Genomic DNA, 26,567 nt, shown 5'->3' on the forward strand with positions numbered 1-26,567 from the left:
TTCTACACCTCTTCACCCCTGTCTCCTGTACTGGCTTTTATAATAAACCAGCAAACCAAAGTGTTCCCTGAGCCACTCCAGCAAACAAATGAACTAGGAGAGGATTGTGGGGACTCCTGTTAATGGTAAGTTGATTGGAACCACAGGCCAAGCAAAGAGACCAAAACCGGCATCTAGAAGGAAACTGAGCCTTCAACCTCTGGGATCTGATGCTATTATGGGTAGACAACTTGAGAAGCAGTTAAGGGAACACCCAGGCTGGCATCTGATGCTACATTACTAGATGCTTGCTTGTTTGGTGGGAGAGACCGCTATGTGTTAGAGGTCACAGAAGTGTACTGACAGGTGATAAGGGGACATATGGAAAGGGGGGCTTTGGCTTCCTTGGGTATCCTAAAGGGATGATGTGTTGATTGTTTTTGTCAACCTGACACAAGCTGGAGTCACCTGGGAAGAGGCCTCAGTTGAGAAATTGCCTGGACTGTTGGCTGTAGTGATACTTCATTTGTATTTTAATAAATAAAGCTCGCCTGAAGGATCAGAATGCAGAATAGTCATGCTGGTCAGCCATACAGGCCAGGCAGTGGTGGCACACACACTAGTTAGCCATAGTTGAAATCAAGGTCTTGCCTATTGTCTTTCCTGGCATCAGCTCACACACAGCTCCACGCAGTTCCCATCATTTTTCCTTTGGCCTCAATATAGTGGAGTCCAAAGTCCAGGTCCCACCTTTGGGAAGTCCAACTCTTAGAAGCCCAGGTAAGGCCCAGGTAGAGTACTTCCAAGGGCAGTCAGTGGAGGGGATCTTACATACGGGAGCCTGAAACAGAGGAAACCATTGGAAGGGCAGTCCAGGGGCTATAGCTCAAGAACACAGACATAGATACAACCGGACTGACAGGTCTATCCTCAGTAAAAAATGTACCTCACCCACTGAAGGCCTAGAGATCCTGGACACCCCAGCAGGAACCCTGCTCCTCCCATGGGTTTCACCTGCACCTGCCCAGACCACCTGCTAAGCCTCAGCCTTTCAAAGACTCAGACTGGGCAGTAGCACCTGTGAGCAAACATGCCCGTCCACCTCCAGGAACTGATGGGGCCACATACCCTTTGAATAACTCTTCTTTCTTCTTTCCGTGGCAAAGGAATGGCCTGCAGGGCTCAGGGCAGATAGTACCCTGCTCTGAGTCAGCTCCCAGACCAGCTGCCTGATTCATTAGCTGGCTCTGCCCAAGTGGATTCCAAAGACTCAGTTCAAGGTTGGGTCACCTTGTGAAAATACCCTCCTTACCCTCTGCCCCCCATGAGACCTCTAGCATTCAAGACAACAGCAGGGCATAACCCAGGCCCTGGCAGGTCCGTCCCTGCCTGACACCCCTTCCTTCCCCAGGTCAGGCCCTGGTTCAGCTCTGTTCCTAACTTGGATCCTCCTCGTTACCTCTCAGAACTGAGACTGGTGTTTTGTAATGAGTGCCTGAGATGAGACTGTCTTGTCAACAGAATACCGGAGGGTTATTCTCCATCTGTCCCAGTAGCCCTGTGCCAAGAGTCAGAAAAAAAGGCCTCTGCTCTCCACCACCCAGGACCTACAGCTCATGGGAGGAGCCTTCCTTGCCATCTCCAGCCTCCCAAGGCTCTTAGGGGCCTGAGACTCCAGCAAGCACATTCACTTGCAATCGTGCAGAACCAGCCTTATCAACTGAGCACCGAGGCAGAGAGGGACTACTCCAGGCCAGTCCCAGCCGCACAGTGCATGGGCAGGAACACGTGAGCTGGAGGAATACAGACTAGAGCTGGTGATCTTCCTTCCTACTCGGGTCATCAGAACAGCAGAACAGGACTATCTGAGCTGTCTTCATACATCCCAACTGGATTCTGAGGTCCCTGTTCACATGCTGCCCACATTGGGCCTGAGATCCAGGGAAGGGTAGCAGTGACAGGGGCTGGCAGGATCCCTGCGTATTCACATGGGCTGCTTGGCCCACAACCTAGGTCCTTACCTCGTGTCTGTGGCTATGCAAAAGAAATCTGGTTGGCTCATCTATGGGGTCTAGAACACCAATGAGCATTAAGAACACAACTTCATACAACCAGCCATCTCTATTTCTAGTAGTAACACCAGGCCAGCATAGAGGGACGCAGGCCCAGAAGAGCTGCAGCCCACTCCCATGCAGGTGTATCATTAGCTGGTACAACCAGTCCAGTGACAATTCCCAATGCCAAGGAACTTCACGAGTGGACCAGATTTCCCTAGGGAACATCTCCATATAATTCCATGATTCGCTATGTTCTCTAAGAACCAGCTGAAACAAAAGCAGGTTATCCACCTGAGGGACACTGGCATGCCTACACAAAGCTGCCATGAGCAGAAGACAAGAATCCTCAGGCTTCAGCACCTCATGGCTTCAAGTCCCCAGATGGAGCCATTTCTAGGAATAAAAAAATCAAAAGATAAGCAGGGTTCTGTGTAGCCCAAGACCACCCACTGGATGTCAAGGGTACTCCCACGGTTGCAAGGACATCACTAACTCGAGAGCTCTCCATGGAAGGTGATAGGTAAAACTACAGCCATAGCCTGTTGTGAAAGCTGATCAAATATCAAAATGTAGCGTGATGCTGAGGTGACCACTCATGGGTATGTGTAGTCTAAATTTAGAAGGTGAGTAAGGCTGACTTTTGGTCTGAAAGTCAAGCCCTCAGCAACTAATCTTTAAAAACATCTTGCTTTAATACCCTCATCCAAATAACTGAGTGCAAGGACCTGAACAAATATGTATACCCATGATCATTATTTGCACTATTTGAAATTACCTAAAATGGCTGAAAGGTGAGCACAACTCAATATCCACCATGAATGAATAAACTCAATGTGAAATATATCTTCAATGGAATATTATCCATCCTCGAAAAGAAAGAAGATTTGGACACATCTTGTAATATGGATAAACTCTAAAGACTCACTACATGAAATCAGTCACAGAAGGGCAATACTATATGATTATATGATTCCATTTATCTGAGCTACATACAGCAGAGAAATCCATAGGCAAAGGCAGGCTGTCAAGGGCAGAACAAAGGAGATCATGTGGATCTGTTATTCAAGAGATACCAAGTTTCAGTTTGGGAAGAAAAGTTTTGGAGACAATGTCTGACCAACCATGTAATGCAGTTAATGTTGACCATGTCCATAGACAAGGGTAAGAACAGATTTCATGTTACAAATATGTAACTACACACATCCTTTCAAGGAGCCTGAATGGATCAAAGCATACATTCTTTAGTGTTCTACTGACTCATGAGGCTTCCAGGGCTCTTCAACATCAGGAGGTGAGGACACCACAGCTTAGTTCACAGTGGCAAAACTGGTGGTCCAGGGTCATTGTTTTCCAGCAGGAGCCTTGATTCTCCTCTGGCCTGTACTCCCTGTAGCTAGCCTGGGCCCCAGTCAGTCAGAGACAGGTAGTTACCAGAAAACCAAGTTTGCTCTACCTTCTTTGACACTTGCCTGTTCTGCTTGTCGATTCTTCCAGACTGCTCCCCTCCCAGCACCTACCAATGCTCCAGGGGAGCCCAGCTGTGACTGTTGACACTTGGCTCAGTCTCCCCCTCATATGCCCACTTCCCTCTTACTGACACAGCCAACCCTGGAGGGGAGTCTAGGAAAAGAACACACTGGCTAACTCGGGGAGTTCACAGAACCCTTTGGGAGAAGAAACAGACGCTGCATACAGGCGCATGCTAGGAGGAACAGGCAGAATCAACAGGAAACACAACTGAAGTCCCGAGTCAGGAAAGGGTCCTTTCACAATGAGCTGAGGGGGATGGCTGTCAATCCTGGATCACTTTGGTTGGCCCCGTCTTCTTCTGATCAGAACGGCCCACATGGTCTGGTGGTCCCACCCTCGCAGGATGACACGGTGGTGAGGGCGGCTAACACATGACCTGTTATTATACTGTATATAGCAGCAGCAAAGATGTTTGGAACCAGAGAACCAAAGAGGAGGAGGGGGGTGTTCAAGAGAAGTAGAACAGAAACCTAAAGCGAGCAAGTCAGGCCTGGTGGCTGGGGAGGAGGACTACCCAACTCAAGGCTTGAACCTGGATTTTAGATTAGCCTGGGCAGCTTCGTGAGACCCTGTCTCAAAATTTAAAAAAATTATTATTAGATTTTTCAAGACAGGGTTTCTCTGTGTAGCTCTGGAGCCTGTGTTAAGAGGACTGAGATATGGCTCAGTAGTAGAGTTTGCCCAGCCTCCAGGTGGCCTTGAAAATAAGGCGCTACAATGATTTTTTTTCAAGAGCTAAACAGAAATCAGAGAAACGGTCGCTTTCTTGGTTTTCAGGTCCTGGGTTACAGGAAAAGGGGAAGTGGAGAGGTTCCTATGAGGGGAGCAGGCACTTTGGGCAGAGATCGCCAAGGAGGAAGCTGCTGGCTCTCACTGCTGGTGCCCAGGCACAGAAAGGCACAGACGGCTATTATCAGCAATGTCAGCCTGACTCATGCGCTGTGCCAGCCCCAGGAGTCTCATTCAAACAGTATCTGCCACATTCTCCAGGAGAGCAAACACAACCGTATCATTTCTAGTGAACACAAAGCAGGTTTTATCTTAGGTATATAGACCACAACTGGCTTCTACCAGGAACAGATTTCCAGGTTACTAATTAACAGCTCCCACAGATGTATTTATGCAAAAACACTCCAGGCTGTTTTCTTCTTGGCCAGCAGACATAATTATATGACAGTAAAAAGCTGCTTTCTCCTGGGTGCAGTGAGAGCATGAGGTCAAGAACGGGACAGGATGACATTGTCAATGGCTATGACGGAATGGACAGACCTCACTGGCTCGTGCCTCACCTCTGTGCAATGAGCACAAGGCCGGGAGTTAGAGAAACGAAGATTACCCTTGCACATCTGGGAAGATCAGTGTGGGGAGCTCTGTTAGTCACAAATGCTGTTGTTTTCCTAAGCCGTGACAAGCCAACATCCACCTGAAAGTCAATGACAAAGGGTCCTGAAAACCACTACCTTGCTCACACAGACACACTGTTTGTCAAAGGAGAGGCCAGAGGTTTCCCCAGTGGAGAAAGGGAGAGAGGCAGTGTTGGGCTTTTTGACTGGAACTCTTCTAGCCCAGGAGGACAGAGCCAGTATTTAAGAGAAACACCTTCTCCCAAGATCAACACAATCATCTGGCCAGCTAGTCACCGAGGCAGTCAAAACAGCCACCACCATCACAGTTCCACTGAAACAGGCTACCAGTCTCTGCCATAAAACCCTTTGGCCTTGGAGGTGAAGTAGGTAGGATACATAGAGTCTCCACTCTGCCAGGAAGGCTTGGCTCTCTCACACACTCATGAGGACGGCTCAGCTGCCCAAAGCAGTGGGGTTATTTATATAGTCCTGCCCATTTGGTACAGGGAAACTGGAGACAACAAAAGCACTCTGGGGGAGCTCGGGAAGCCCACCGTGCCACACACTCACTCTGGAGCATACTCTTGGGCACTGTGCAGCTGTGTCTGCCTGTGCACAGCAGACCAGTATCTCACTGGCAATTGGCCCCGCCAAGAACACTACAGAGAAAGGGTTTTCTTTTTTTTTTTCTTCTTCTTCTTTTTTTTTTTTTTTTGTTTTTTTGTTTTTTTTTTTTGTTTTTCGAGACAGGGTTTCTCTGTGGCTTTGGAGCCTGTCCTGGAACTAGCTCTGTAGACCAGGCTGGTCTTGAACTCACAGAGATCCGCCTGCCTCTGCCTCCCGAGTGCTGGGATTAAAGGCGTGTGCCACCGTCGCCCGGCTCACTACAGAGAAAGGAAAGAAGCCTGGAACAGGGCACCCCACAGCCAGTCTCAAGGCCACTCTAAGGAAGCAACAGTTTTTCTCCTAGCTTTGGTTTCCCAGCTGTAAGAGGCAGAGTTCCCTCACTGAGTCAATCACATAGGCCAGTGTCTGGCACATATCAGTGTTCAGTGATCAGCTGCTATTGCTATTCCCCAGACAGACAGACACCCAAAGAAAGAAAGGCAGAGGCCCTGGGGCTGAGACTTGGGAGCAGCGTGGGCATTATATAAAGCTGGTAGAGCCCTTAAACACTTCAGTACAACGAACTAACTTGGTTTTGAAGAACCAACAAGGGACAAGGAGACAGGTAGAAAAGGAATGAATGCCAGGTAGCTGGATAACAACCCAGAAAGGCCAGGAGTGCTGCCTCCCAATAAATAAAATTCACAACTACACACAGTCATCCTTGGTACTTGCGCCACAGTACCAGAAGGCTGAAGCTAGCTGACATTACGAACCCTTCCAGTACCCTACCCTCATCACTCTTCTCTCACGACTAAAGGGGGCAATGACCATACTTAGGGATCCCTTTTGACCTTCAAGAGGTGAGCCTCCAGCTCCTAGTTCTACCTGGATAAAACTGCTCAGGTCTTTAATGCCATTACCATTCTTTGCCCATACCCCGCCGTAGGGAACACACAGAAGACACCAAGTGAATGAATAAGCAATCTGCTGTGTGTCTGTTACCGTCTCTGGAATAGCTGCTATTCCAGCCTCACTTGGAAGCAAGCTGCAGGTATAAATTTAGTTGGTTGCTCTCTGAAGAACCATAAATATTAGTAAGAAAACACCAAAAACCGATCAGCCACAAGTACTCAAGGAAGACAGTTAACCATAAAACTTTTTTTTGAGACAGGGTCTCATTATACAATCTAGGCAAGGCTCAACCTCGCAATCCCCCTGCCTTAGCCTCTAGAGTGCTGAACTACAGGCAAGCGCTAGCATGCTCAGACAAGACCTGGATACCTGAATACCTAACATTTCTGTAAAGGGGCTGACAGCCATCCCTGGCACCAGGACCATTACTTTAGACTGCAGAGAGATCTTGGGAGAGGATCACACAAGCAAATGGAGCTCAGAGCAGTGGTGGTGCTGAGTTGTTGGCCAGGGAGAGCAGGCCTTGAGCCACAGAACGCACCTTCCCACGGGGATCTTTTTGGAACCTTTCTTTTAGTTCTATAGCCCAGAATATCTTGCCCACAGCTCTAGGAAATTCATGGTTACTCGAAGGCTCACAGAGGGGCTTGGAGAGGAATTTTGGGGGACTCTAGAGTAAGGGAAATGAACTGTAGTCCTTCACAAGTGACCTATGATACACGTGGTACATGATACAATAAAAAAAATCACTCTGCTCATTTAAAAACTCACAAATACAATCTTATGGAGTTGTTATTTATTTTTTGAAACAGAGTCTCACTATGTATAACTCTGGCTGTCCTGGAACTCACTATGTAGACCAGGCTGGCCTCTTAACTCACAAAGATCCACCTGCCTCTGCTTCACAAATACCCAAGTGGTGGGATTGTTGGTGTGTGCCGTCAAGCCTGGCTTTCCCAATTCAACCTTACGCTCCCTCTGTAAAATCCTCTAAGCTGGGCACGTGCTTGAGAGTCGGTGATGTGGTTGTGTGGTAAGCATATAGGAGGTCCTGGGTTCTACATCCAAAGTTTAGAGAGCATCTAGAGACTACTAAAAATAAAATAAAGACATAAGGAGATTCTACCTTCAAGAAAAGTACAAATGAAAGGCATAAAAATCTTTTCTAGGGAGCTGGAGAGATGGCTCAGTGCTTAACATCACTGTATAGAGGACCTGAGTTCAATTCCCAGCACCCACATGACAGCTCACAGTGACCTGCAACTTTGGTTCCAGGGGATCTTTTGCCTTCTTCTGACTTCCATGGATACCAGGCATGTACATGTTGCACATACATACATGCAGGCAAAACACTCACTCGCATAAAATAAATATAAATATTTAAAAAAAAAAACTTCTCTAGGCTGCTCCTATGGTCTCTGGGAAGGGATATCTTAGTCTAAAGGGGAAAGGTCTGATGCCAAGGATCCCAAGCAGGAACCTGAGCTGTATCCCAAGAATAGGAAATTATGAGAACAAGTGCAGTCTGCCCTTCCCCCATGCTTCAAAAGCTCCTAATGTCTAAAATGCCAAGAGTGAGTCAGACCCACCCTAGGAGGGGGATCTTTTCCAATCAGTATCCCAATCTAAATGCATAAGCCAACCCCCCACAGCAGGGAAGGAAAAAGAAGAGAGTACTATTGACCTCTCAAAACCTGGTGCAAGCAGGCAAGCCTTACCCTAAGAGTTGATAGGAAAATATTCCCAGGAGAGTACACCTACGCTTCCAGAGAGCCAAGGCAAAACAAGAGGATAAAGGCGTGACTCGAATATTGTCAGAGTCCATTCACTGGGTCTGTTTCTGTGAACCCCAGGTTCCTGCCAGCTTTTCCACTTAGCTCAGGTGGAAGGCAGGCCTCATCAGTTCTGTATGCCCAAGGTCCAGCTCTTATGGACACAAGCTCACTGGATTTAGGTTATGCTTAATATACTTGGCATAGTCCATTGAAGTCAAATGCAAGTCCCTTATCTCCTCTGTGGCTCAGTTTCCTCTCCTGAGAAATGGCTGCACTTAGAGCAGCAACCTCTTAGGGTGATTATATGAGTTATTCCTTCACAAGCAGTTAGTACAGTGCCCAGCACACAATGGAAGAAAAATCATGACTGTTACTGTATTATTCTTTCTAAATTAGTCAAGAGTTAAAAGGAAAAGCAATCTTTTCATAGTGTGTTACACTGCTTTGTGATTAAAAAAAAAAGAACAACTGGTCTTGGGGAATGACTGAGTCAGTAGGGTACTTGCTGTGCAAACAGGAGGATATGAATTCAGAGCCCCAAGAACTCACTTATAAAACTAGTCAGATGGTATATGCCTACAACCCCAGCACTTGGGGATGGTGATATGCAGACAGATCCTGGGGGCTTGCTGGCCAGTCAGTCTAGCAGAAACAGTGAACTCCAGGCTCAATAAGAGATCCTGTCTCAGATAATAAGGTACAGAAACAACTGGGGTTGACATCCCAATACCAACATCATAGGTGAGGCACCTATTAGACTGGGGTAGACAAAAGCATAGCACGGAGTCAGCAGAGTAAGACTAACAGCTGAGACCTCGGTATAAACTGATACCCACTCCTGAAGGCTCACATTCTCAGAGGCCAAGATGCAGTCAATGTCAACCTTGACAATGTAAAATGGAGACAGGAACAAGAACATCAAACACCCAGAACGCTTTTGTGGAGTACAGGATTAGTTTCAGATATATCCCCTGGATGAAGACCATGTATATTAGACGAATTTCAAAAAGGGCTGCATCATGAACTAGAGAGAGGGCTTGGTTAATAATGCCTGTTGCCAAGCCTGACAGAGTTCAATTCCTGCAACTCACATGGCAGAAAGAGAGTACTAGTCAAAGGCTCTACCACTGACCCATCCGAGGCTCTTCCCCAACTCAGTAACTTATAAAGTCATTTTATTTTTATTTTTATTTTTATTTTTGTTTTTTCAAGACAGGGTTTCTCTGTGGTTTTGGAGCCTGTCCTGGAACTAGCTCTTGTAGACCAGGCTGGTCTCGAACTCACAGAGATCCGCCTGCCTGTGCCTCCTGAGTGCTGGGATTAAAGGCGTGCACCACTACCGCCCAGCTATATAATGTCATTTTAAAAGATTGATTTTTACCATTTTCAATTATGTGCATATGTGTGTATCTGTATACGTGGGTGTGAGTGCACAGGCCCATGGAGACTAGAAGCATCTGATGGCCCTAGAGCTGGAGTTGAGCCACCTTATATGGGTGCTGAGAGCAGAACTCAGCCCTCTGAATGAGCAATACTTGCTCTTAACCACTGATTCATCTCTCCAGCCTCCGCAAAATTATTATTTTTTCAATGGCCAGGTTTCTTAATACAAGAACCGAGGCCTGCCAGGCTATAGTGGCACACATTTTTAATCCCAGCACTCGGAAAGCAGAGGCAATGGATTTCTGTGATTTCGAGGCCATTCTGGTCTACAGAGCAAGCTCAAGGGCAGCCAAGACTACACTGAGAAACCCTTTCTCGGGGGGGATGGGGGACCCAGAACCCAGGCCTAACCAGAGGCAGAAGCCCTGGGTGTTAGGAGAGCAACTAAGCTGGGCTTGGAAAGAAACCAGCTCTTCTGGCCACAGGGAGTTCTGGATTCGGTTTTTACACGGCTACTGTCTGCTAGGCTAAGTCCTCACTCAGCAGCTCCGGCAGCAATCCTTGCTGTTTCCTCTGTCAGCAGCCCAATGAGAATCACCCCGTGGCAGAGCCCAAACTGTAGAGCATCTCAACTCTGGGGAGCCATGAGACTGGTGGAGGGCAGACTTTGAACAAGGCATCATTTCCTGGGGAGCCACTTCTCCTCAAAGTGACTTCCATGAAAACCCAAGGGAGACTTCAGTTGTAAAGAGGTCTTCCTCAGGTTTCCAATATGGCTAACCACACTGACCGCTGGGCAGATGGTGCTAGGTGGCTTTGGGCATTGTGCCACACGGGCAGCTGGTGCGACAAGAGCCACACTTGCTCAGTGCAAGCCCGCGAGCAGAGGTCCTTGCAGTTCAGCTAATGCCTTATTGCTTATTGCTATTCAGAAGGAAGTATCTAGGGGAGCTTCATGTCACCCCTGGGTCCCCAGAACTAATGACCTGAAGCACTGGTCTTGCTCAATAGAGTGAAGCTTGCAAAGAGAAATTCCAACAGTGTGTGCTCAGCCAGTCTCCTGAGACTTATCCATGCCAGGTAGCCCACAGCTTTAACTTCCTTGTTTGTGACTTGCTTTTCTTGCCCACCAAGCCAGCGTCTGCGCTGTTTCTACTGGCCTAACTAAAAAAATAAAAATAAAAATCTATGTGAAAAGTGAAGGATATGTGAGCCCTGTGTTCTCAAGACAAGGCAGAGTAATATTTGAGCAGAAAACCCAGGCTGTATGTGGGTAAAGGGAGGCTGGGAATGCAGTGAGCAAACTGGTCTCGGCAGCCCAAGCCTGCTTTCAGCCGGCAGGCATGGATATACCCATCCACTAGCCAAGGAAAAGGAGTCCGCAAGGGCAGTTGTGTTTTCATACTCCATTACCTCCAAGTGCTGGGCAAAACAAGAAACACGGGGCATTGTGTATAAAGTACAGGACTGAAGTACAGAGTGTCTCTGCTCCCCCAAAGGGGAAAGAGAGCCCATCTTTAGGAGTCTGTGGTCTCCTGGGGTCCTCATAGCTAGACTATCTCTTTTTTCTGTTTGGAGACAGGGTTTCTCTGTGTATCCCTGGCTGTCCTAGAACTCTCTGTAGACCAGACTGATCTTGAACTCAGAGGTTCACCTCCGTCTGTCTCCCAAGTGCTGGGATTAAAGTCCTGTGCACCAGACTTGACTGCCTTCACATAACCCACAGGTCTAAGAGACTCAGCACGCTTACCAAGGAGACCACCTTTAGAGTGCTGGACCTAGCTGGTGCTAAGTCCTTAGGAGACTCCTGACGGCCATTCTCACTGTCTTTGTGAAGTTGTCCACTGAGTGCCACCAGAGAGAACTCACCAACAAGTCCTTTACAACTAACAGTGTGTGCTAATGCTGTGTTTAAAGACTATTCCTTTAATGCAAAAGGGCCTAAATGTTTTATGTTTTTGTTTCTGGTTTTTTTTTTTTCCGAGACAGGGTTTCTCCGTAGCTTTTTTGGTTCCTGTCCTGGAACTAGCTCTTCTAGACCAGGCTCGTCTCGAACTCACAGAGATCTGCCTGCCTCTGCCTCCCGAGTGCTGGGTTTAAAGGTGCGCGCCACCACCGCCCGGCAAAAGGGCCTAAACGTTAACACAGCTTGAAACTGGACAGATGCGGGTTCCAAATCAGGCTCAGTTAGCTACTATGTCAACAGACCAGGAAAGTCATTTCACTTTCTCTCTCCTCTGGGACTGCTGTAACTTAAGGAAGATGATGTCCACAAAGCACTCAAATAAGGTCTGATTAGACACTAGCACTTGTCACCGACCCTGAGTGACAAGATGCATGTAACCGGTACCTGCTGAAAGAGTGGTGGTGCCAAGGTTATGCATTTTTTAATCCTTTAAATTTTATTTATTTGTGTGAGTAGTGGGGGACCTTGAGGAAGTTGGTTTTCTCTACCGTATGGTCCTGGAGCTCAGACTCAGGTCGTCAGGCTTGGTGGTAGCACATTCACTCACTGAGCCATCTCCTCCATAGTTTTTGTTTGTGCATAGGAGGCCACATGATACATGGAAGCAAGTGAGGCTTTTGACCAGAGTCCCAAGAGACCACAGCACGACCTTATAGCTTCTGTTAAGTTTCTGTCTCCTATGGATATTGCCATGTGCCCCGAAGGACTGTGAAGAAATCAGAAATTAATCTGTGAGACTCTCAGAACCAGGAACTGCAACAGTTGCTCAGTGAAGCGGCCACTGCAGAGGAGCCCAGGCTCCCGACTCAGACCACTGGGACTGGATCTCAGCTCCGCCAGACCTTTGCTGCCCAGGGACATGCTGGCCCTTACGCGTCTACTTATCCATACGGCAATGATAACAAGAAGGCTTACCTCACAGAGTCGCTCTTAGGACTAAATGAGTTTGCATATAAAAGCGGCCAACATATGTAACTAGTCAGCAAATATTTGTTCTATTATTTAGCTAGTATTTATTATTTAATAAAAGAACTACTTAATATTTAATATAAAAAAATGAAACAAAAACACTGGCCTGAAACTTTTTGTTCTAATAACTTTAATACAGGAATTGATAGCATCTAGGTCTCTAACCCCAGGTTTCATAGAAACTGAGAAATGAAGCCTGTCCAGCCCAGAAGTTCTACATAGTTCCAAATTCCACCATCAGGTCAGCAGGCCACGTCCTGTACCTTTCAGGAGCTGACAAAATGGGTTAGGAAGACCTTTCCCTTCTCTGGGCTCAAAGGCAAAGATCCACCAAAATTTTGAGTGATTCCGATTCTACAGCAGTGTTCTCAGGGGAAGGTGATGTGGAGCCTTGAAGAAGGTTTGGTAAGCTCTGGAGACATAACCAAGAGCCTCTGCGGCAGCTGGCAGCTGGAGCACAGGGAAGCCACTGAACACACGGCAATGCCGCAGGAAAACACCCATAAAACATTTCTGGTAGAGGGGTCAGTAATGCTGAGAAACCTGCCCTACAGGAAAGCTGCTGTAACCAATACACAATGGTGCCCACGAGATAACAGCCCGCTGTCAGCCACATACAAAGGACATGTGCATGGAAGCGAGAACTGCCCAGGAAATAACATGAAAATGAATGGCGATGATGGGGTATCTGGAGCATAAGTGGAATTTTTTAAAGTTCTGGGGCTATTATTAGTATGTTATGAGACTGAAGATAGTGGGAGCCGGAACTCATGGGATATGAATGCCCCCAGCTACACCTCTGAGCTCAGATTCCTCAGACATTCATGACTGCTGGTGTCTTAACAATGCTCTCAGATCAAAAATGAGTAAGGGAAGGAAGGAAGTGTTCAGTGTTTTCTGCAAAATCAAGCTGGGTTTAACAACTTGAAAAGGCTCCTCCAGTTTCCCTCTGCGCTGTCCTACATTACATTACTCGTCTTCTCTGCATAGTTTTAGATTTTTTGAGACGGGATTTTTCTATGTAGCCCTGTTTGCCCCAGAACTTGTCATGCAGAGCAGGCTGCTTCTGCCTCTGCCTCCCTATGCTGAGATTAAAGGCATGCACCACCATGCCCAGCTAATTGCTCATTTTAAAAATCACTTTCAAATAGTTACCAGGGACTCTGACGGTCGGTTAAACTGGACATGATCTACCATGGTGCTTTTAGATCAGTGGAAAGAATTCTATAACTAAAGGCAAGGTTATAAAACTCTGAATGAAGACAGCAGAGTGAGGGACAGAAACCTAACTCCAACTGGGAGGTACTACAGTCATGTAAAGACCAATGCCACAGACCCCATGGGAAAATGCAAAGCCTTCCCCATTCCCAGGCTCAGAACGGCAAAAGCCTTTCTCTGGTCCAAGTGTGAATATTTAGGAAAATTGACTTCTACCAGTTGAGAGGCCAGAGCAGGCTGTCCTAGTGGTCACCAGGAGCTTCATGTCTCCTTTCTAGCAAAAGGATGTGTCCAGACTCTGTGACATGCCCAGATACGATCTTAAGAGATGCTGTCTAAGCCTATATAAGACCCAGGAGAACTTTCTCAAAGGATTCTACTACTATACCATTTGAGCATTGGCATACTCGAACTGATGTCCCTGGATAGGAGTTAAGAGATAGGAAGGCAAGGGCCAGAGAGACGGCTCAGTGGTTAAGAGCTCATAATGCTCTTCCTGAGAACCTGAATTTGAGCCATCAGAGGGATCTGACAACCTCTGGCCTCTGTAGGTACTCACACTCATGTGCACAGACCACTCCCCATACAAATAACTAAATAACAAAAATAACTCTTTTAAAGAGAAAAAGAGAGTGTGTCTTCCCAGACTTCTACAGAGTAGCAGAGATGTGATCGAGGGAAGAATTTTAAGGATCCTGAACATGATAAACTAAGGATCCACTACAGAGGGTAATTTGCCCAGCAGCCAACTCTTGCTATTGAGAAAGGGACCAGGATGAGCTAAGAGGCCAAGGAGGAAGCAGTGCTGGAGGCACAAGGCACACCAAGTGCAGGCCACAGCCAGATCGGGAGTAGGAAGGCAACAATGGAGTAAGCAGAGTCCAAAGGAACTGCCGGCCTATCCTGGAGGGGGTGGAGCAGCCAAGGCAGTGTCTGCAGAGAGCAGGCTACAAGCCAGACACTGCTATCAGATGCCTGCTTTGTCCCTGCTAGCTCGCATCTTCACAAACCAACTTCTTCTCGAGGCTCCACCTTCTACAGGTTTAACTGGCATGCCGATGAAATGATAAGGATGTGTATGCAGCGTTCAGCACCAAGCCTGATGCATGATGTAGCCCAGTAGGCTGAGTCCAAATAAGACCAGAGGAAAAGGGAGGCCTGAGAGAGGAGTGCACAAGACACCTGAAGGTCCAGCAGTGACCCTGGCATGAAGAAGCCCCTGCTGGGTGTGACAAGCTTTTAGGCCAGCCTAGTTTACATAGTGAGACCCTTTCTCAAACAACAACAATGAAAACACACACAAGGCCTAGCCTTCAAGGAGCTTATATTACATGGGGGAAGGGGCAACCATGAACCAGTAAATAGTGTCAGGGAGGGAAACAGGTGGACAGACAGGGACACTAGGGCTAGTCTGAGTACTGTACACAAAGGACTAAGGGAGAAAGGAGCAACTGGAAGGCCTTTCTAGCTATAAAAGGTCAGCAAGAACCGAGAGAGAGCAAGGCTATCTGGCAGAAGAAGCCTGGGGGATGGGAACAACCTGTGCAAAGGGTCTGTAGTGAGGCCTGGCAAGTGCCCAGGGTGGCCCCAGAAGAGGAGAGCAAGCAGCAGGCTGAGAAGTGGCAGCAGCCAGCTCACAAAGCAGGGTACCCTGCAAGGACCCTGGCTTTCACCTAAATAAAATGGAAGCTTAGGGGTCTTGGTAGGGAATACACAGCAGGGGTACAAGGGAGGAAGGCCAGCTAGAGGCTATGATTACAGGTGAGGTGACTTGGGACCACTCCCTTTGCCCCAGGCCAGTGGATCCTGTAGGGTGATGGGGAACCAGCAACTAGTCTCCCCTCCTGTTTTGAGCACTCCCTGCTCTTCCCCACTTCTGTTCACCTACAAACAAAAGTTACACTGCCCACAGATGTGTCATATGCTGTGGAAGGCACATTCCTTTATTTATTTTTACCATGGGCCTATAATCCCATTTTTACAGGATAGGAAGCTGGCGTCCACAAACTAGATAAATGCTACTTGGAGTACTAAATCAATGTGGCTTTTGGTGTCACGACTCAGTGTCCTTGCTGAGACATTCTGTCATCTGACACCTGGCAAAAGAAAAAAAAAAAAAAAGGCCCCAGACTGTCCAGGCTGGAGAGGCTTCTCAGGGAACCAGCAGTTTCCGTTGACAGAAGGCATGAAAGCTCTCGCAATGCAGGCTGCAGCCAGCCCAGGATGATCAGCCAGCGATGTCCCTTCTCTCCTCACACTAACTGACAAAAGCAGGCGAGACCTCAAGAATGGAGCACACGAAGAGAAACACGCTTCTCCATCACTCCCCACCTCTGACTCACTTTTTATTAGCCTGGAAAGGCAACCCCAGAAAATACACTCCCTTTCCTTCCCTCAGATTACAAAGGACCGAAATGGGGTCAATATAAGGTTCCCAACTTAGAAACCTAATTCCAGGGCCAATTGGGCTTTGTAGTTCCACATGGCATCCCAAAGGATAGTGCTGTAAATAGAATCCTTTTTAAATAAGCACTCTGTCAGATACCATAGTCCTGTCCTAGAAGACTACATATAAAACCAGGTCTTGTGTTACAGCAAGGGAAGGATGGCAGAGAGAATGGGGAGGGGCCAGACACCCACAAATTCACAACCAACCACCTTCGGAAACATTTCCATCCACCCAACACATATTTAGTGAGTGCATGTATGTGTATGTCAGTTCTATATGCACATACACATCTGTGTACAACATGTACTTAGCCCTTTTCTAGAAGAGACAAAAGAGAAAAAACTGCCTTTTTAAGACTTCCAAGTGGAGGCAGAGCACAGTCAAAGACCAGGGAGTTTAAGAAACTTGCCTGGATTTTAGTATGAGTAAGGGAATACGAGTCTAGTTTATCAGATGCTGATTTATTTCTGCTGTCAGGAAACTAATAGCTACCATGGTGGTGCATGCCTTTAATTTCAGGATTTGTGATGCAGAGGCAGGAAGGATCTCTGAGTTCAGGGCCAGCCTGGTCTACACAACAACGAGTTCCAGAATAGCCAAGGTTAGTTACATGGTGAGACCCTGTCAATCAATCAATCAAGAGAGGGAGGAGGAAGAAAGTAAGGAGAGGGAGGAGGAAGAAGAAAAGGAGGAAACTACTGGTCTATTAATTACAAGGTATTTTTGTTTTATGTTTTGAGAGACAGATTAGAGAGAGAAAAGGGTAAAAAAAATAATTTCCTTTGGTGGGTGCTTCAGAATTTCTGGCAGATCTGTGTTGGATATCCAGAGCACAAGGAGAAATGTGCTTGGCTTGAAATCAAAGCCCTCTGTCTTAGTCAAAACTCTTAGCCAGGAGTTATGGCTCACACCTTGCAATCCCACCAAGCAAGTGGAGAACCACTGCCTCAAGTCTGAGGAAGCCAGCCTTGGCTACAAAGCAGGACCTTGTCTTAACACAACCAATCCTTCCCAAACAAAAGGACTCACTAACCTTGGCAAATCCCTAGTGGTTCTGAGGCATCAGTTTCTCTAAAAAGAGGGAGTTGGCTTAGTAAGAAATGATAAATGGGTCCATGTGAAACTCAAACTTAATAATGGCTGCCTTGCACGCTTGGGTGAGGACTCAGAAGTCGAATCCACGCACAACAGAAAGATCAATAATGGATTAGAGATGTTTGCTGTGACTCAGAACCTGAGCAGCCCTGCTGCTGTGATTACCCTGGGGTCACATGAGCAGGACTCGTTCCTCTCTCAGCATTGACGTACCTGAGGAGTCATTTAATCTGGTGAAGATTAAAATCCTTTTTCATGATCTAACAGTTACAGAACTCTCCTTAAAAACAGAGTGCCTATTTTTCAGTAGCCTTGGCAGGCCTCAAATGTGAGCCTCCTGTCTCAGCTGCTCAGGCAGTCAGAATGGCAGACATCCACCACCAGGCCTGGTACCTGTTTTCTGATACAAGATTAGAGAAACTGTTATGTTCAGTTTTTCACCCAACTGTTTCTACTATTGCATGTTCATAATAATTTACATCTGTGCGGGATTCACCTGCCACAACCAGAACTGTGTTTCCAAAGACCTCTCTCATCCTGCAGAGTGACGCCACCATCCCTCCCCAATCAAGGAGGGTCTACTTACTCTTCCTTGGAATGGAATATACACTAGAGAGCTGTGACTGCTTTGACTAAAAGAGTGGATGAAGGCAGGTATAGGGTGCACGCCTGTAATCCTAACACTCAAAAAGGAGAGGCAGAAAGATTGCAGGTTGAAGACCACCTGAGCTACATATACATAGCAAAAGCCTGCCTCGAAGAGTATGGAAGAGAGAAAAATCATTCGAGGGACAAAATGAACATTACAGACTACTGCACTGGGATTAAATGTGGTTTGGGGAAATCTGGGCGATCTGTACCACTTTTGCAATGTTTACATACATCTGAAATTATTTTAGGATCAAGTTAAATGAGTATTTTGTTTATTTTTAAAGGAAGATTTGGGACCTAACCACCCTGAAGCTTCCCACGAAGGGAAGGAAGGGGAGGGGAAAGCAGAGGGAGAGACACCCTGTACCCAAGTGTTTCAACCACTCAGCTAAGATGTTTGGTCGGTGACTACTTATGGAGTTCTTGTTAAAATGAATCAGAAGTACAAATTCCACCCAAACTAAAAAGCTTGACAGACAGAATATGGCTGAACTGAATGAAATCTTTAAGGAAACCGAAGAAGTCATGCACAGCAGTGAGAGTGGAGAGCCCAAGGCTGGCGGGAAACACAAGAATAAGGGCCTCTGGGTCCAGACTTAACAACAGAATCTTCTTAGCAGCCTCATAGCCAGTCCCCCCCCCCTTGCTTCTCCCCCTCTCAGCCTCTTGAAGGGGCACCGAAGAGGAGCAGATGCACCTCTTCTCCGCAGTGCAGGGTAAATCAAACCAAAGCACGACTTTATTTTGATGCAAAGTTAGCGGGAATGTTTATGAAACTTACTACAGGACAGAAAGGGTGCAGTGGTGCCTGGCATGGTCTCTAATTCAGTATTTGGGAAACCAGGGAATTAATAAATTCAAGGTCATCCTCAGCGACACAGTGAGTTTGAGGCTAGCCTGGACTACATGAGGCCCTGTCTCAAAACACAGGCAGGGGTTGCCAGAGAGCAAGCACACTGTTATTATGGTCTGTGTCGCGCAGAAAAGAACTGAACTAACCTTTCCTACAAAGTTCTATTGAAATTACAATTACAATCTTTAATTTAATTGCTCAGCTGACCAAAACTTTCACTGGTAGCAGAAAGCCTTAAATTCTGGCCAGCAGGATCTGGCTGCCAAAGCAGTCTCATATGTGATCCTGTGAGGGGTTGTTCCCATTTGAGGCTAAGTGCCGCTGTCTCGAGCTTCCCTTCATCCCGCACCCCTGCTCTTATTCATCTCCTCAGGAATCCTGAACATATTTCAGGGTTCCTTCCCTCTATGTTGTAGGAGGGTTTCTGCTCCCTGAAGCCTCTGCTCCCACACTCCCTTTTTATCTTGGAAGCTGCTCATTAGTGATAAGGGCTGAGGTTCTGTCACAGGTTCCCTTACAGTCCGGAGGAAGACAGTGAGGCTACTTGAATCTGGGCGCTGAGGAGCTAAGTTGGACATAAAATGAACACTAAGTAAGTCCATTTGTGTGCAGTGACACATATGGGAGGAGGAAGTTCTCCTGGAGATGTGGCAGAGATGATGACAGGTTTCATGCAGATGTTTTATTCTGATCTGCAGATGTGTAGGGCAGGATGGGGCAAAGTGGGAATGAGGGGTGAGTGTGAAACACAAGTAACAGGCCTGGTCCACACAGAAACTACTTCAATGATGGATTTTTTTTTTATTTTTAGTTTTGCTGTATGTATGTCTATGTACCATGTGCATGCCTGGTGTCTGCAAAGGACAGCAGGGGTGTTGGATTTCCTGGAACTGGAGTTACATACAGGTGGTTATGAGCTGACATGTGGCTGTTGGGAATGGCACCTGGGTCCTCTAGAAGAGTAGCCAGTGCTCTTAACTGCTGAGAGTTCCAAACCCTCAATGGTGGACTGTTTAAACTAGTGTTGTTATTGGCTGAGATGCCTGGTAGTCTTGGATATGAATCTATTCAATTCATGGGAGAGAATACAAACAGCAAAATATATCTCCTTCCAGGACTGGGAGCTAGTCTACCCAATGACGAGAGATGCTACAGAGTAGTTTGTGCAGGCAAACCAACACTCTATTGGTCAAAGTGAGACCATCTTGGACATCCTGGACCCAGCCACGCTGACAGCTGGGTTAAATCACACAAGTGACCCCACAAGAGATCATGTGAAATAAAAGAATCTCCCTGCCTGCCAACACACAGAATAATAATACAACCACTGTTTTAAGTCAGTGAACTTTGGGGGTGTACCGTCCTTAATAAATAGTTAAAATACTACCTCGATAAGCCTCAGACTCTACCTCTGCAGCGTGGGGCTGATGTTACAGGCTTGTTGTCAATGCTGCACAAGGCTGACAGTGAGCACAATGCACAAGAAATACTTGTTATAGTTAGAAAAAGTCGTGAGAGATCCTAAACACAAGTTGCAGGCATGCCCTTTGGGAAGCCTTATTCCCACAGGTACTTCCATTTATGTGAATTCCAAAGGTTGGGTTTCTGAGACAGATAAAAGGTTTCGTTTTGTTTGTTTGTTTGTTTGTTTAGTTTGGGCCACAATTTCTTACTAAAAATCTCTTTGTTATTTATTTGTGCGTGTGCACACGCCACAGCTCAAGTATATGAAGATAAACGGACAGCGTGCAGGAATGGGTTCTGGGTATCAAACAAGCTGTCAGGTTGGCAGCAAGCTCCTTTGCCCATGGAGCCATCCTGCAGACCCTTTTACTACAAGGCCTGAAAAATGAACTATGTATCATAAACAGATGGCCAAAGAAAGTTCTTAGGTTAGCTACTTGGCCACCCACGTATCACATGCATATTAAGCCCTTAATAATTACCAGAAGTCGGTTAAGAATGGCCTCCTTCCTTTCAAGGAGGAACCATTTCCACCCGTGCAGCTATTGACGGAAGGAACTGAGTACACACGTGAACTTCAGTAGGAAGAGCTGCAGGAGACTAATCAAAAATCTTCTGAGTGGAGACGAAAGGCTTACATTTCCACGTGAAGCTCAGATACTTTAATAGGACAGCATATGATCTGACTGGAGATCTCAGACACAAGGCCAAGAATGAGGAGTGAACCAGTTCCCCAAAGGTTCCCTCTGTAATGAACGCCCCCCCCCCCCTGAGTGCGAGTCACAGACCGGGGCCCCACCTGAGAAAAGCTGACCAGCTGGCAGTACCTACTTTGTTTGGGCACACAACGAATGCAGGTAGTTAATGATTCACAGTCGCGGGGAAGGATGTTAAATAGCTTCCAGCTGCATTTATGAATTATGGTTGCTAACACTAAACTAAGAGTCCTTTAATCTTAGGAATAAAGAAGCTTTCTTTTCTCAAAATGGCTGACATCAATACTAATTAAATGAACAAAAGAGAACCAAATCGGCATTTTCTGCATGAAGTTCACCAAACCTAGGACATGCTTGCTCTAGACAAACTGAATATTCTAAATTCTAAAATCATCAAATGCACACTAGAGGGTAGGCCTGGAAATGGCACAGATGACCACGAGTGCCCTGGGTGAAGGATGAGATGCTGGACAAGCACTGGGCAGAGGCTACCAGACAAGCCGGACCCTAGGCTAATTCCTTTCCATAGCCCAGTAAAGCGCAAACCCCTGACCGGACACCTTGGAGAGTGCATATCTGGATTAACCCTAAAGCGTGCCGGGCAGGAGGTCTCTCTCAGGGCAGAGCACTTGTCTAACATACACAAGGCCCTAGTTTTGCTCCTGGAATTACTGCAAGGATTAAATGCTGATGGACATAAAGCTTTTGGGAACCATTTGGCATAAACCAAGCAGTTGGTAAAATTAATTATTTTTAAAAGCTGAAACAGCCATGAAAGCAGCTATTCCACAGACCAGAGGCTTATAAATAGCCACGAGACATGTATGCAGCACAATGCTTCTCACCGTGTTTTATTTCTAACCCTGCACTGACCGACAGCTTTTGTGAAGTGTGATTACATGCTTGACTGTCGGGAATATCAAATTATTCTTTTTTTTTTTTTTTTTTTTTTTTTTTTTTTTTTTTTTTTAGCATTTGCTCTCACTTTCTGTCCTCACAGGCCACTAACAGTTCACTGTCAATAAGTGAACTGCCTTGAGTCGCACTGTTCTCGCATACACGAAGGACTCAGAATAACTGCACTCTCAAGTCGTAGACTAAACAGACTTAGGAAAACCAACTCCAGCTGCAAGACGGGAGGATGACTTGAGGGCCAACAAGCTAACAGATAAAATAACCCCAATAAGCTAAAACAAAACAAAACAAAACAAAAAACAACTGCAAGAGAGAGATACCAGTTGGTATTTTCCCCATCAGCGCTGTAGTACAGTGGTTCTCAACCTGTGGGTCTCGACCCCTTTGGGGTCTCACACCCTGCATATCAGATATTTACGTTATGGCTCATCAGTAGCAAAATCACAGTGATGAAGTAGAAATGAGATGATTTTATGGCAGAAGGAACTGTATTAAAGGGTCTCAACATTAGGAAGGCTGAGAATCACTGAATGGGAGGTAGCCCCTAGAGAGCAAGTAGCCCAGAAGTCATCCACACAGAGGGTCCAAGGGGCACGAAGGAGAAAGGTAGAACTGACTGGGGCCTCGAGTTTCTCACTCTGAGCGTCAGCACCAAATATCAATCAGAAACCACAAAGGTCAGAACTTCTTCTTTGCCAGCACTCTCTGGTGGTGTGGCACTGAAGACACGCACATTCCCACAGTCACAGACACCCACCTGTGGTCTTAGGAGGCTCCTGAGGTCCACCCTGCCAGCCGTACTGCGGATATCCTTGATAGGGGTACCCCTGAGGAGGTGGGTAGGGGTACCCCTGAGGAGGTGGGGCTCCCATAGGCCCCATCGGCTGTTGTGGATAAGGTGGGTATGGGGCCGTTGGGCCAGGGCCCGGATATGGTGGAGGGTTCTCTGGATTCATCAGGAACCTAGCAATGCACCTAAGAGACAAAGGAAATAAAAATTATTTGCATATGAAAATCATTAGGAAACATTTTCCAGCTGATGAGATCATTTACCAAATGCCTTAAATGTGTCTCAAAGCCTGGAACACCTCTGGCCGTGTCCATCTGGGTTCATTCTCACCAGAACCACAAGGCTATTCTCTTACATAGCTGTGTGTTTCCCCTTTGTCTTCCTTTCTATTCTACAGTCAGCTGTGACAATGGATCAATCAAGTCAATTTGGGGCCACCACCATGTACCTGCCTAGTACCTGTGGTCTCTTAAATAAATGTGTTGGATGACAACCAGATATTTTGTTTTTAAATTCCCTGAAATGTCCACGAATGTGGTGGACAGCTTTAAGAGAGTAGAAAATCTAACAGCACCATCAACCAGAATAGTAGATGCTGCTCCACTAGAAAACCCTCCAATAAACAAGGTTAGGCTACAGTAGTGTACTAAGAGTACTAAGTACTAAGAGCTGGCACTGCCAGCAGTGACCAGACACGTCCCTGCTTTGGGTTCTGGGATAATATGGCTCTTTCCAGACCCACTGCTCTAAGCAGTGAGCTGCCCAAGGAGTACACCAAGAAAAAATTTCCCCCAGGCTTCCACACTCCCTGGATTCTCTGAAAGACTCACCAGGAATCCTCACTTGTGTTCACAAGTTCCTGCCCGCAGTGGTTTGTTTCTATGAGGGAGGCTGCGCTTCCTAGCCCCCGAGCCTATTAAATATTCTCTTGACTGGACTTGAAGCTCTGAGGGCCAACATATTGCTTCCATCATCGCTACAATCTCCACAGTGCCTGGCACAGAGACTTCCAGATTAAAAGCAAACAAATCGTAACTGGGGAACAGGCCATACTCCACATGAGTCACAAAATGGCCTGAGATCTGCGATACCGGACTGCCTGACTGTTCAGCATCTCCTAGACTAATATTTAACTTTTCACCTATTTGAGTATCTTCTAACCCCAATTAAATAGTAGGAAAGAGTCAAATAATTACAACTTAGTCATCTCATTATGAATTCTTCTCCAGAATATGGAATCAATATTAAGTGATTTCCTGAAGGCCAGAGCAGTCATAGGTTCCCTAGGGGTTCTGGATTAAAGTAACATATTTTTCTGGTCATCTATTTAACTTCCATATTCTTCCTTCCAAATAGTTACCAGATTCCCAGTTAGATGCCATCAGTTCTTCCTATAGCTCATGCGCTTCAAGAAAAGCTCATCTTGTCCCAGCTCCAGGGGGGAACCTCCACGGCCAAGCCAATCATGGTCGGCATCCCCCGTTTTCATCACAAATGATTCAAGGAACCCGGAACTGAGCGGATGATAAAAGCCATTTCCTGGTCACTGGGACTGGAGTGACCGGTCTGCAGTGGTTCAGTCAGTAGAAAGCTCTAGCATGCTTGCCCAAGCTCCCCTGGCCACTAATACAGACACACAAAGTCTATGAAAACTATGACCGGCAAATTTACTGCCAGCCAATCAGCAATTGTGTCAGCCTTAAGACACAGTGGGCATTTCACACTGGCAGATCAGAAAGAAGGTGGAATTCCAGACCAAAGTCCAGCCTCCCTAAGCTGTCTGTATAGGGTTTCTAGTCCTGGGAACCAGTGATTAGCTCATTAAGTAACAAGCGACGACGTGTAACTAAGCACACATTAGGAGGTGGGCTATAGTGGGGAGTAGGTATCAGTGTGGCTCAAATTCTTCTCTTGGGCAAAGGGTTGGAAGACAAAATGACTGCTTGAGTAAAGGCATAAACCTAGCGGAGGAAGGACGGGGAGAGGGAGAGGCCCGTGAAGGAAATTATAAATCAGTGTTTGTATGGAATCAGTGTTATAAGGGAATCATCTGCATTATGCCTCCCACTCTAAAGTCTTACTTTTCCAGGGTCTGATAGGGACTCAAAACACAACTAGTGGGGCTGCAGAGATGGCTCAGCAAGTGAAGGACTTGCTGCTTTACTCAAGCGTGAGACCTGAGCTGCAATCTCCAGAACCCACATAAAGTCAGGCTCAGCAGAACGTAAATGTCTGTAATCCTGTTGTACACAGCCACAAACAACAGAAGAGGGACCTGTTTTCAACACTGTGGAGGGTGAGGACCAACGCCAGAGAATGTCCTCCACACATGCATCATGGCAAGTGTGTTTGTGTGTGCACACACACACACACACACCTCAAGAACAAACAGTGAAAACCGTCGTTGATTTTTCCCGTTCTCTGACCTCTGTTAAATGCCAACACGACACCCCATCCTACCCTAGGAAGCCTTTGCCCACAGTGACTAATCCGACAAGCACTGCCCGAATGTAGACATAGGGAACACTGAGCGCTTGTGCAGTTTGTTTCTTCTCTCCTATTAGGAAGGCCAATTAACCTAGAAATCAATCTCATTAACTCTCATATGCCCATGCCTTTATTATTTAGTTAGTTAGTTAGCTAGCTAGTTAGTTATTTTGGTTTTTCAAGATAGGGTTTCTCCATGTAACCTTGACTGTCGTGGAACTCACTCTGTAGACCAGGCTGGCCTTAAACTCATAGAGATCTGCTTACCTCTGCCTCCAGAGTGCTGGGATTGATGTGTGCCACCACTGCCTGGTTCCCATTATTTAAGTCATCAAAGTAGAACATAGTCAATGCAACTACTCTGCCTGAAATTCATTATATATGACCGAACTCCATTAAAACTGTGTTTTAGGCTGATCCATCCAGCAAGCCTACGCTGTAATTACCATTTTCATCCCAGGCAAAGCCAAAGGCTATCCTTCCCCAAGGACATTATTCTGAGAACAATGGGCAGTGTAGAAGAAACAACGAAGTGCAGAACTGCCACACGCCACACTTCCTGACTACTCTCAACCCATTTGTCTGTTTTCACTCCTCGCTGTCCTGTGTGCTTCTCTTCCTGAGACCATCAAAACACTATTCCAAATGAATGTGCCCTTGCCCCTCAATCGCGGCTCCCTTTAGTGTGTGCCTTTCTCCCTTTGTTCAAGCAACAACAAGTCTAAAGAGGAAACAAAATCATCTGTTCTTGGAGACACGCACAGAAAGCCATACGGCTCCGACAACCATGTCTCCCTCCCACATGAGCCTGCGTTCCCCAGGCAGCCATCTTACAGGAACAGAGATAGTTCTATGTTCAGTTTCTTCTAAGCAAACATGAACAAACAATAAAAACCTACTCACAGTGAAAGAACAGCAAAAGCCAGAGAGAGAGAATCTAAACTGAATCAAGGGTCTAGAGCTAGGATTTGAAAAGCAGGACTTCACTTGGGGCAAACCTATTATTGTCCAGCCACTAAAGAAACAAGCTGACCTGACCAAGATCCCCTAACACAGACACATGAATTACAAACCATGCTGCATTCATTAGCAAAGTACTAATTTTGAATCTGAGACACTGGACTTTGTTACTTGACTGGCTTCCCTCATAAATTTGGTAAAACATGAGCCTTGCTAAAAGTAGAGCATTACTAAAGATGGATGTGCACAGTATGAAGCATTAAAGACAAACAGGAGCTTCAAAGGGAAGAGCTGAAAGGGTGCCACAGCAGGATCCGGGAATGGACTAGACCGCCCACTGTTCTCCCCGTCTCCAGCCTCAAGATCACTGTCGTTCTGCAGTATGGTGAGACAGGCAATAGCTGTTTGGGAAAGTGGTTCACAGAGACACTGTAAGGACTCAT

The 26,567-nt window shown here is 46.5% G+C and overlaps 1 long non-coding RNA gene across 1 annotated transcript in view; it reads right to left on the bottom strand.

The window, feature by feature from the left end:
• Positions 1-26,567, bottom strand: part of LOC126493372 (uncharacterized) — a 52,964-nt gene that overhangs the window by 13,972 nt on the left and 12,425 nt on the right. Inside the window, exon 2 of the long non-coding RNA XR_007589797.1 lies at positions 22,645-22,862. This is a non-coding gene — a long non-coding RNA (uncharacterized lncRNA). The remainder of the gene's footprint in view (positions 1-22,644; positions 22,863-26,567) is intronic.

This window comes from Alexandromys fortis, unplaced genomic scaffold (genome assembly GCF_014885135.2).
Source record: "Alexandromys fortis isolate MF-2015 unplaced genomic scaffold, M_Fortis_MF-2015_v1.1 scaffold_341, whole genome shotgun sequence".
Taxonomy (NCBI): domain Eukaryota; kingdom Metazoa; phylum Chordata; class Mammalia; order Rodentia; family Cricetidae; genus Alexandromys; species Alexandromys fortis.